This window comes from Mixophyes fleayi, chromosome 8 (assembly GCF_038048845.1).
Source record: "Mixophyes fleayi isolate aMixFle1 chromosome 8, aMixFle1.hap1, whole genome shotgun sequence".
NCBI classification, from domain to species: domain Eukaryota; kingdom Metazoa; phylum Chordata; class Amphibia; order Anura; family Limnodynastidae; genus Mixophyes; species Mixophyes fleayi.
The window spans coordinates 15,527,764-15,540,876 of record NC_134409.1 but is presented as its reverse complement, the minus strand read 5'-3'; the positions used below and the strand labels follow the sequence as shown (position 1 = coordinate 15,540,876).

General features: G+C 39.9%; 1 long non-coding RNA gene across 1 annotated transcript in view; it reads left to right on the top strand.

The window, feature by feature from the left end:
• Positions 1-243: 243 nt before the first annotated feature.
• LOC142100007 (uncharacterized) overlaps positions 244-13,113 on the top strand; it is a 656,382-nt gene continuing 643,512 nt past the window's right edge. Inside the window, exon 1 of the long non-coding RNA XR_012678652.1 lies at positions 244-365. This is a non-coding gene — a long non-coding RNA (uncharacterized LOC142100007). The remainder of the gene's footprint in view (positions 366-13,113) is intronic.

Here is a 13,113-nt window from a genome sequence, read left to right as displayed (position 1 = left end):
ACTCTGAACCACACTCGCTCCTCTTGTTTCAGCTGTGCCCTCTTCCACTTGGAATGTAAGCTCTCTAATGAGCAGGGTCCTCCATACCCTTTGTTATTATTATTATCGTAGATTTGTAAGGCGCCACAGTGCTCCGCAGCACTGTACAGTAGGAAAAACAGTACATACATAAAACAGGGACATACAAGGTGGACAAAATAAATGCAGACATGAAAACAAAGGGTATGGAGGACCCTACTCAATAAAGAGCTTACATTCTAAGTGGAAGAGGGCACAGCTGAAACAAGAGGAGCAAATGTGGCTCAGATCGGAGATTGGGACAGTTGTGAGGGTGCATTAGTGTGAATAGTATCACCAGGGATAAGGTAAGCTATAAAAAAGAGATGGGTTTTCAAAGCGCGTCTAAAGATTTGAAGGTTGTTGGAAAGTCTGATTGAGCGCTGTAGGGAACTATATAAGTGGGGAGCAGCACGGGAGAAGTCTAGGTGGGAGTGAGAGGTGAGAGGGAGTGAGAATATTTTGATATGAGATTTGAGATGTATGCAGTGTTGTTGAGAGGTTCTAGGTAATTTGAGTTTGATTCTGGAGGACACAGGAAGTCAGTGTAGGGATTTGAAAAGTGGTGCAGCAGATGTGGAGCGGAGAGAGGAAGATCAGTCTTGCAGCAGAATTTAGAAAGGATTGAAGTGTGGATTTAAGGGTATTAGGAATTCCAGATAGCAGGAGGTTGCAATAGTCAAGACGGGAGATTATGAGAGAATGGATAAAAGTTTTGGTATCATGTTGAGTAAGAAAAGGGCGTATTCTGGCAATGTTTTTAAGATGGAGTCGACAGGAATGGGAGAGAGTCTGGATGTGAGGAATAAAGCAGAGGGCGGAGTCAAGTGTGACACAAAGGCAGCGGGCTTGGGAGGCTGAGGAAATTGTGGTGTTATTGAGTGAGGGAGATTTGAGGGCAGTTGGTGACTCTGGCAGGAGAGAAGATAAGCATCTCTGTTTTGGACATGTTAACCTTTAGGTAGCATTTGGACATCCATGTGGAAATAGCAGAAAGACAGTTGGTTACACCGAATTAGCAGAAACCTCTTCCAGGTCACCACTACCATGTTTTCCTGAAAGAGCCGGTGACTCTGAGTTTGATCAGCTCTTACATTGCCCGCTCTGATATAAGCTCAGATTTCATTATTAAAACCATTGTTATGGATTATGAATGCATGCTCTTGTAATAATAAATCCTTTTTATACATAAATACACAGTTGCTCCCCTAGTGGGATACAATAATATAAGCAAAATGTAAACTTTGCTATGGCCCATATACAGTATGTAGACAAAACTTAAAATAAAGTATACATATTGGGTAGGTCAATAAGCAGTGATGGGCAAACTACGGCCTGCGGGCTAGATCCGGTCCACTTAGAGGTTCCATCTGGCCCGCCAATATTTTAAAAAATTTCATTAAAATATGCATAAAATTATTAGGGCCAACCCTGTGTGTCAGAACCTTCAATTTTATGCCTTCCCAGCTATTTCCTCCATTACACTTCATCCTCCTTCCTAAAAGGACACTTCGTATGTCAATCACTCAAACACCTGCCCGCCCCCTAATGGCTGAAAGTCATGTGAGAAGAGATGGGCTGAGCCATACACTAAGGCGGATTTCGATTGGCTGCTGTGTTGTCAGTTAGTGGCTCACCAGAAAGACGGATCTGCAACAGCCTGCTGAAATAAGTCCTGTGTCTGTACGATCGCTGCACTTATAGAGGTAACACTGCTATATAACACCCTCCCGTCCCATTCAAAAAATTTGTATTATATATTTCGATATTTGAGTTTTTTAATAAATTATATTGGCCCGCCTAAAGTTTTTCTTTTTTTATTTGGCCCGCTCCTGAAAAAGTTTGTCCATCACTGGTCAATAAGCATTTGGGGTTGAGAAATAAATGTAAGGGGTATATCTGTGGGGCTGCACAAACAACTAGAGGGAAGATGCAAGTCTAATGTATTCATATTTCTGCTCTATATGATACAAACAGAATAACATATATATTCTATACTAATTATATGAAGTACCTTACACCATGACATATATCAATACATTTATTATGATTATTTCCCATGGTCATGTCATGTGACTAGTACTTTAGGTCAGATGCACTTTCTTGCACCAAGTCTGCTAGATTGCCATGGGCACTGTGAGCGATTTTTACCTTTACCATCTATAATCTTAACTTAATACAGACACATACTGTCAGGCTTCTGTGCTCACACAGCTCATTATGTAATTTGATAAAGCTAAACCTTTTCAATTCTTGGAACTGTTGAACAGATCAATTGCATTACCTATGGCGTGAATGAAGTACAATACCCCTAGCAACGTTATCTGTTGCTCTGAGGCCCTGTATTCCTAAATATGTCTTCCCTCTATTCCCTAGGTGCACAAGTTGCAGAAAAATTAAAACAAGACACACAGGGAACAGCACAAAAATTCAGGAGACAATACTCTGGACATCAGTCATTGAATTAGATGAACTTGTACTAAGACCTACAATCGCTGTGATAGCAATTATTCCATTGTCTATTGCATAAACTGTTAGGTTAACAATAAATCAGAATTATCATTAGCAGTCAAATTGCTAAAAACTCTTTTTCTCCCCTTTGTTAATTTAAACCTAATGTCCGCTTATTCTCTCATGAACTGAACATAGACATAAATAATTCTACAGCATGCCTAAACATCTCCCTTCACAGCAAGATTCTAATTTGATCTCTGGAGGCCTTTCTTGGTAGCTGCATAAAATATTTTCATTTACTCTAGAAGAGCCTGTACGATCTTACATTTTTAATCTCATGTTGCCCAGTAATGCCTTTGGAAGAGGTCCTCTGCAAATCATTAAACTTGTTCAATAACACTGCTACAAAACACAAGAGATTTGTCCTTAGTGAAACAAAGAAGTTTTTCCAACAGAAAATAAAATTGGAAAAGATAACTTGAGTTTCTAGGGCAGTTTTGCGGATTGTTTAATATTTAAGTATTTCTAGAGGAAAACTTTTAAAATAGCCTGTTATATGTGTTTGAAATCCTGTACTTTCAAGTGCTTCTTCTTTACTGATCAAATTATGTTTATTATTAAAATTTGGGGTTTGGTGCAAGTTAAATATTTGCCTTTTTTGAGTGCAAAATCTATATAGAGCACTACGAGATTTGCAAAGAATGTGTTTTAGATACAAGCCAATATACTTAATGACATTTACCTTAAGCATATATTTAAATAAAGAATTCTGTATCATTCCTACAGTGAATAGAATATTACACTCTTTTTCTATATAAAAAAAATTTTTAATATTAGTTTAATCATTTGTGGCAAGAGCCCGCTACTGCTGAAGCACACGCAAACAACTTTTTCTTTTTATGCAGCTTTATTGTCAGGATGGTTAAAATGTATTTGATACCGTATAACTTTCACAGCAATTATGGAGACCCTAAACGCTAGCTATACATAGTCCAGCTCTCTCAAGACCAGCCAGCTTCCCCAGCGTTGGTCTCAGTAAACGAATGACACAAACAAGCTTTTATACATGATACTCCTCCCCCAGCCTTAGCTTGATGGGCAGGTGACACACCCACCTTCTCTTTAAGAGAAAACGCCCATCACTGGCTCTGTTTGCACTAACAGACACACCCTATATGTTTGCTGACAGGAAGGAGCTTTCAAATCATGTAAGTTAACCAAACTTTAAACTATATATAAGTTTTTACCTGGTTTAACCTCAATCTAGGTGCATAACTGCACCAATGTTTTATTCTACTTGTGTGCTTTCTCTGCATCTTTTCAGATAAATGCCTCCCTTTGTTACACATTATAGCCAAAAACTAGGTAAGTTATATTAACTAGAAACTAGGAATAATGAATTATTCAGACTTTGGGAATTTGGGAATTTTTTTCCATAATTCTCATTTTATTTCCCCATTGAGGATTGGGGCATAACCGCAGAAGATAACTTAGTCCGGCACTGAAATGACTGCTCAGACTCGGTACCAACGCTGGGGATCTGCACCCCAAAAATAGATAATTAAAACAATCAAGGTATGAGGATCTCGATCTCTGAGGAAATCGCCTATATGGGGATGAAACGCGTCAGATGAACAGCAATTATTTTAACCATTCTTGTGGACTACAGTCTAGTGCCCATACCAGTGCATCTTTCTACCAACCGTTCACTTTTATACTTCTGAAGAGTCCCGGAGGAGACGGGGACGCACTTCTATGATGTCAGTCACTAGCGGGACCACGCACTAGTGTTTGGAGTTTATGTGGTGAGAACAAGAGCTACACACAGAGCTCCATATAATATCTACATCTAGAAGAGGAGGATCCATGTCGGTTACACAGTACATAGTACATATCAAGGTACCGGTCCTATAATACATCGCCAGAAATTGGTAAGAGACCTTTGTTACCTTTTGACATTCCGTATTGGATTTCATCAGTTATTCCGGAGTTGGACCTCCCAAACACACCACTTTATTCTCCATATTACTATCCCTGACAGGGTTTGGTAATTCCGTGAAAATCTTATTACAATCTCTATATTAATAGAGTGGAACGGTTTTTATACAGTTGCTGGACTGGTACATATAATATCTGGTCAGCGTGTAGGTGCACCTACCTCGCTACCAATTGTTTTGGCACCGATAACAGTCCCCATTGGTTGTACCTATTATGGTTTTTTACATGTTAGAATAAACTTTTTTAATTATATACTTTGTGCATGAGTGTTTTTGTGGCAGACTCGGGCATACCACCGCATACCTTGATTGTTTTAATAACCGCAGAAGAACTATCAGCTCATAACAATTATTTCCTCACCATCATAATGTATTTATATAGCGCCACAAGTTCCGCAGCGCTGTACAGAGAATATTTATGCCATTCACATCAGTCCCTAGCACGTTGGAGTATAAATTACAGTCTAAATTCACTAATAGACACACACACACACACACACATACACATACATACACACACACACACACACACACACACACACATACTAGGGCCAATTTTGTCAGCAACCAATTAACCAACCAGAAACCGAGACTTCATTTTACACCAATTCTGATTGGATTCCGTCTTATACTTTTAATTTGGACACATTTTGTGCCTTGCAGTTCACGTCAGTGGAGAAGTGAATGCCAAAGGTCAGTTTCTACAGTGTAATTAAAAAAAGCTTTAAGAAGACAGAAGGACCATAGCAATGAAGGCAGTCTGAATGTCATTTCAATCACAGTTAACTTAAGCTAAAATTTAGACTAAACCGAGCAGTATTTTTAGGAAAAAATGGAAAAATGGCATTTAATAAAGGGATAGTTTCTAAAGTACTAGGAGGTGGTCATGTTCACACATGTGCAAATCCAAGGTAATTTGTGCTGCACATCCAATGTGCTTTGTGTTCTAGAGGGTCCAATTCATTAGGAAAATCTGCCCTCCTAGGTAATTGATTGCTCATTCTCTGACTCTTACTGTGTGTACAGACAATGCTATTTTAACCAAGCAAGCAATGGATTCTGTAAATGTGGAATTCAGTGGGAAAATGGGCAAGAAAAAATATTTAAGTGACTTTCAGAATGTCAGGAACAGTATAATTTCAGTGAAGAGTCCAAAACCTAAATAAAACCAGTTAACTGGAGTCTGCGGGTTGGAAAAAGACCTTAGATGAATGGAGCTGAAAGAGGCTGGCACTAGTTGTACAAAGTAACAGTGATCAAAAAAACATAAGGTTAAGGAACACATTGAACCATTGAAAAGAAAATATTGGTTCCTGCTGGTTCATTCAGATGGGAGGACCAGTATATGGTGAAAACCACATGGGTCCATGAATCCATTATGCTTGGTACCAGACTACAAGCTGCTAGTGGTGGCAGTAGTGAGATTGTCTGGTGTGTTTTCATTGCACGCATTTAGTCCCTTGGCACAAGTGCATCAATGTTCGAATGCTGCAGATCACATCTGCATTCATCAACCAGGAGCATTCCCCGCATGGCAGCAGTGTACCCATCTCCAATATGCCAGTCTACAAACAGGCAATTTGGGCAAGATAGCAATCCATACCACCAAAGGGCTAGGGAAACCGTAAAATGGTTCCAGGAGCTAAATAATGAAATCATCCTAAATCAGTGGCATGGACAGTCACCAACCTGGCATCTATCAGATAAGCTGGAACACCACATGCACCGAATATGCGACATATCATTGAACATGGCCCAAAACCATTGTATTGCACTGAGTATTGTCCATACCCTGAATTCATGCAGTTTGGAGGGTAAGTAGGAGCGCAGCTAGCTATTACGTCAATGTATCTAATAAAGTAGCCATCGAGGATATATAAGATTTATTTTTATATAAGAAATATATATTAATATTTTTATTACAAACGTTAATACATATATTTATACATTATTATTAGTTTGCATTACACATATAAATCCAAGTGATAGCTTCTATAAATTAATTTAAAAATACCTGCTCTTTTCTGGCTATGTTCTATTACACATTGAACGTTTAATATCACCATAGACCCTCAAAGACCATGTATTGTATGTAAGATTGGGGATGGTACCATGTTGTACAACATTGCAGAAACTGTTGCTTCCTTGTCCGTAAATCATAGCGATGGCACCAGTCTCCTATAAAACCTCTAATGAGCTCTCATATCATGACATCATCTATAATTGTGTCAATGGCATTAATAATGGATGGCAATATAAATAGCGCGTGTGAGTGTTAGCCGAGCTCCCGCTGTTTGTGCACTCAGAGCGAGACTGTAATGGAGAGATGAGACTGACAGATAAAAGAGATGCGATTTGATCCGCACATATAAAGCGAAACATAAATAATTGTAACAAGGAACACAAAACTGATAAAACAACAAATATGTGTACAGAGGCTTCACAGAAAGAAAATAACAGCAGTAGGACTATTGACTGATTGATGTAGTATGCCTTCATACTTTTGAAGTCGATAACTCATTCAAATAACACTATCAAAGACAATCATTATTTCAATGAGCATCACATAAAGTGTGAAATAGAAACAGACATTAAGCAGCTATTCAACTTTAACTCATTATTTAACGACAGGCAGGAGCAATGATGTATTCATAGTGTGAACTTCCTACATATTCAGCAATGTTCCCTACAGAGCCACTATATTCAGTTGTATGATAGACAGAACCAATGGTTGCCTGCACAGTAGGTCCTGCATTAATGCCGTGAAACAGGTTTATATTGGAAGGAGAAGCCGGTCAACAAATAGATGCAGGTCTGAATTTCTGAACAGGCAGGTTCTGCCTTGCAAATATCTCAAAACAAAGTTAGCCTGAAGGATATGGGTATCGTGTATAAACGGACACTTGAATGTGCTATCAAGCTGCACGAGGGGTGTTAAATCTGTGACTTATATTTCAATAAAAGTCTTTAGTGAACAAGGCACAGTGGTTATTGCACGCTTCTTTACTGTAGAAATGCAGGAAACACATTACACAGAAGATAGGTACATACACCAATGATATACAGCACCAAATAAGATCCGGTGTATCCCTCCGCCGCATATACACACACAGTAACAAGAACTACATACACCACAAGGGGGAAGTTCTGGAAACATACTATTCAGAGTAGGGCTCAGCTGACTGTTAGGTTGGGAGGTGACACAGAGGGTGCACTAGGGCATAGAAGTTGGAAATTGAACAAGGTGGGAAATTGAGAGTGAGCAGAGGTAAAACGGAAGGACGGAGAAGGATAGAGTAGATTTTATATTTCATTCAGACACCCATTCTAACAATGGCCCAAACTACATGAGCTAAAAGCCATGGGTGGTCTGTATGTCAAAGCTTTGTGTGGAAGTTGTGTAGCTGTGAAATGATAACTCTATGGTCATGGGGCATGGGTCTGGATGTGATACTGTTATCGTAGAGCAAATAGAGGGGCTTGTGTATGTATAAATATGTGGGTCTACATAGCTGAAATAGTTCCTTTTTCCTTCGTGATCACATATGCTTATTTTCCTGCATATGAACCTATTTTAACAGAGCTGCAAACCAATTAGAGTAACAAACAATGATTTGCTGAAAATGATGTGAAGACCTTCACGTACTTAGGTGTAACTGGTCATTCCTTAAATAAGATGATGATGATTCCAAATGACTTGTACGATAGATGCAAAAATTGCTGAAAAAAAGATTTTATTTTGAATTGGAAATATTCTAATTGGTAATGTGCTGTCCTGTCCGGAATAAGCGTCAGAACAGTCAGACAGCTTGTTGGACTTATCAGTTGCTATAAATATGTTTACAGGGAAATAAATATGAAAATATTGTCTGTTTTTATGTTCCGTCTTTGGATAGACATATTGCTGTAGGATACAAATGTTTGCCTACACACAGCAGGCAACCTATGACTGCTCCTTAAAAGTCCATTCCACTCCCTCCACTTCTCCTCTCTCTCCCACCCATCTCCCCTTTAAATGCACGTCTGAAAGTAAAAGTAAAGTATTTCTACAAACTTCTGGGTGTAGTGCAGGTAGCGGTCACATTGACCAGTAGTTTAGAAGAAAAGCTAAAATGTTTAAATAAATTAAGAGTTCGGTCCTAAAATGATAGTAGATTGGCCTTTGACATGACATTCTTACTGTTTAAACCCAACGTATTCTACAGAATATCTGCCATTTCACAATGCTAGGTGCAGATTGATTTTTAAGAGGGTGTTTCCAAAGACTAAGGCTAGTTACACACTGAAGAATTTTCCGAAAAAAACGTGTTCTCTACGACGACTTTACCTTTGACCGAAGGTCCGATCGCTCGGACGATTAATGCGTACGCACTAGTGACGTTTTAGACGATTAACGAAAGACCGACCACCCGGGCAGCCACTTTCCACAGCCATATTGTTGTGAGCAAAGTAGTGGCAGCTGGAGGAACCATTGGCTCATGGATCGATCGGAAACTTATACACAATATATGATCGTTAGGTGATTGGTCGGAAAATATTAAACAGTACAACCAACCAATTAAGCCGACAATCCACACTTTGGAACGACTTTCAACCATCATGTCAGTATACACACAAACTCGACTTCCAACCGAACGGTCGTATGTTGGCTGATTAGCCCGATAATTGGACGAAAATGCTCCAGTGTGTACTTAGCTTTAGAAATGGATGTGCTCTTAGACCGTGCTGCCCATCACTGGGCTAGACACCAATAAATAAGCCTAAAAAAAACCCAAAAAAATCAACAAACATTTTTCAATGTTTGGACAGAATTATTGTACTCTTTTTACTTGTGAACACATTTTGAGCTCCACACCTTCTGCTACGATCCATGCTTTACAGAATTAGTCTAAAATGAATTGACGTGTTTTCTATTGATGTAAATGTCTGCACATAATATAATGTTGAAATGCCACGGAACTTGTTCCAAGCAAAAATGTGTCTACTGCACAGAGACGCTCGATGTTTGAGCTGCATAAAACTAAGTTACATTTAATAGTGTAACTGGGTCGCAAGGTCCCTGCTGCTCAGTAAGTTCCTTGTCCGAGACAATTAAACTCAGAAACTGCCTATTTCAAGAAAGTCTCGCATATCCTAATATTATCTGCAGAAGCTCAGCTGGATATTCTGAATATATTAAAGTCTTATTCTCCTGATTTCGACAATCTTTTTATCCTACTTTTTAATCAGTTGATTTTCTTTTATATATATAGTTGTTAATAAAATATAGGTATGGCTTTCTAATCGGAGTGATACTAATGTAAGTGGCGGTTAAAAGATGCCCTGTGGAGTGGTAGGTGGCAATTAATTCATCGGCACTGAATTTCACCAAAATAGATTTAAAGGACTGGTAAACTTAAAATGCAAGTTGTCTGCAACTTTTTCCTTATACAGGCAAACATACAGTAGATATATGTTTCAGAAATGTATCAGAACTGAAGATAGTTTAAATAAAGTTCCGCATTTAGGGTTAAGGGGTAAATCTAGCTAAAAGGGGCAATTTGACACATTGGGGGACAATTTAAAAATGAGCATAAGAGTTCGGGAATGGGCACTTCCTAGCTCTACTCTAAATCAGTGTTAAAATAAAGCTGTTCAGTATTTGTGAGCTACAGTGGTTTCTCTGCATGCAAATGGAACTGCGTTTGCACCCCTTGCACTGCAACATGGTTTGTCCAGGGGTAAATATGGAACCATTAGCTGAATTACCTCTTAACTCTCCACAGTTGGGATGGTAGAGAGAGTTTGGCCTACTACACTTAGCAGAGATCTTGTCACTAATCTCGTTGGTGGTCACTGCAATCAGCCTTTTCTTAGTTCACTCAATGGAACCGATGCAGGGAAACGCAGGGAACAAAAGTGAGCGAGATATGACTGGTCATATGTTCTACTTGTGAGACATTGGAATAATGGAAGAGGCAGCACACTCGCTGCTCCTCCCAATTCCTGCTACTTATCCAGGGCCGGGTAAAGGAATGGAGGCCCGTGGGCTAAGGGGCCTCCATTCCCCCGTGAGGATCCCCCTGTGAGCACCCATCCACCCCAAGTGCTTACCTCTTTCTGTTGTCCTGTCACTGTAGTCCTGTCACTGTGCGCTGTAAGCTACTCACTGAGGAGATCTCATGAGATTGAGACTCACGAGGTCTCCTCAGTAAGGAGATTACTGAGCGTTGCGGAAGGACAACAGTGACAGTGCTCAGCAGCATTGATCGGGCCGGGGGCGCCCCCGCCCTCACCGATCAATAATGCCGCTGAGCACTGTCAAGGGCCCCCTGGATGCCCGAGGCCGCTGGGCTGTAGCCCAGTTAGACCTCTGGTTAATCCGCCCCTGTACCTATCCCTTCCTTTGAATGTACCTGCAAATATGTCTATTGCATATTGATAGTGAAGAACAAAAAAAATATCATATAATAAAACTGTGATTGTTCATAGTGCTTCCTCCACTTTACTGTTACCCTGGGCATGTACCTAACCTGAGGCTATAATACAAGTCCTGACAAATGTCATTGACCACAGTATATTGCAGTTCTTTGTTATAAACGCACAGCAAGGCAATAGGCAAAGACCACACACATTGCTTAGATTTAAGGGGTTTAATTAACATTGTGCATTTAAGGATCTCTATCGCTGCACATGAAAACATACCTGCAAGGCGATCCTCAGTGAAAGATCCTCTTTGCAAAGAAACTCTTGTTTCATTGCAAAAGGGACTGTCTCCAATGAACTGATAGAGTTGACATACTGCGCATGCACTGATGTTTCGTCACACATGTGCGGTAAAGTCCACTCTGGCCTAAGTGGATCCACTCCATTGGGACTGGACCTCATTTGAAAAGTTTTGAGCTTTAGTGGTGAAAAGCAAAGCAAAGCTTTTCACCGCTTGATGAATAGATATAGTTCACTGCCCCCATAGAGGTGTAAGAAGACGGTGCTAAACAACTGAAGGCAGTATAAGGCTGTAGAAATCTTTTATCTCTCCAGTGCTAAGCCTTTGTTAAATGGGATGAAGCAGTGAAAGAGACCTTTTATGGCTTTAGAATCTTCACCACTTCATTAATATACTACTAAATGATATATATGTTCTATAAGACTAGAGGTGATGTTTACTCATTTTTTAAAATTTATGTCCCCAATTGATGATGAAATAATTTCCATATTGCTCATGACATAGCCAGAGTGGAGAGTCGGGACTGGGAATTTTGACGCTGGAAATTGGTCATGGAGATCACTTAGTTGTCTGAAAAGTTGCTGCTTGGCATGAAAGAGACATTCAGACCAGGAACAGATTTAATTTTTCCTCCCAGGCCCATTGGTGTCCCCCAATTTCCAGCGCTCTAGACAGCTGCCTTAAGGTGCCTAATGGTAGTGCCAGCCCTCTGTAAGTGGCCGCTGTTTTTGGAACTGCTCATGTAAAATCGCTCTGCAGGACCTCTTAATACATTGGTCAATGGGCATGGATGTGTATCGAATGTTAAAGAGTAATTATATCTTGGAATAACATATGTAATGAAGCTAATATGCGAGAAATGTATCTGTTTAATTATTGTGATCTCTAGATACACCTTGGATATGGGAGTCATTGAACCACAATAGCATTTTTCTAGATTTGTATGTTTTGAAAATATGGAAATTGCAGACAACACTGATAACACAGCTCTATGCCTCTCGACATTTTTAAAAGCAAAATCGGGAAAAAATAAGCACCTCCCATGACCTACCCAAAACACTCTTAGATCTGACCAAACCACGCCCACATTGTCAGTAAACCACACCCCTTTCTGGGAGAGTTCTACCAGAGTTTGGACTATTGGGGGGAATGGCAGCTCTATATATGTCAAGTGATTATGGCAGAGAATTGCACCAACCATGATCGACTTGGATGCATTAAAAACAGTACTTAATGATATCTTCCTCTCCCCTGTGACATCATCTGCCTAAACAGGGTTTCTCTAAAAGTTACCAGGCTTTTCTGTATCTTCCGAACCATAGCTCAGAGGTACCATGCTGTATTAAAAAATACATATGCATGCCTCTCAACTTTTGAAGCTGGGGAATCAAGACAATGTGCACAAGAACGGAACATGGTCACGCATCACTGAGTGTATTCATATCCCTCTAGGGGGGAAGCACCCCCGGTTCACTTCTCCTTCCCTAAAAATGCCCCTTCAATGCTGCATGCACCAGTGGCAGGATCAGCGGTGAACGGTAGACACCTCCAAACTTTCCTATCCACTGGGCATAGTTGTCTCAATTGGGACGTTTCGAATAGAGGCCTCAAAGTGGAACTGTCCCGCTTAAATCGGCACAGTTTGGAGGTGTGTTTAATGTGAGCCACTTGTATTAAAGTGTCAAATAAGTTTAAGTTTATTATCTTGCACTATGAAATATTTTCTCACACCTATTTTTGTTCATACGCAGCAGCTATCATTCCATCAAGGGATTTCCAGTAGCATCATCACTGATCACTGGTGCTTACCTGGATACAGATATGAAAACACTATCACACCAGAAAATAAATGAATATTGAGCAGGGCTGTTGTTTCCTTTTGTATGACCTATTGCTTCT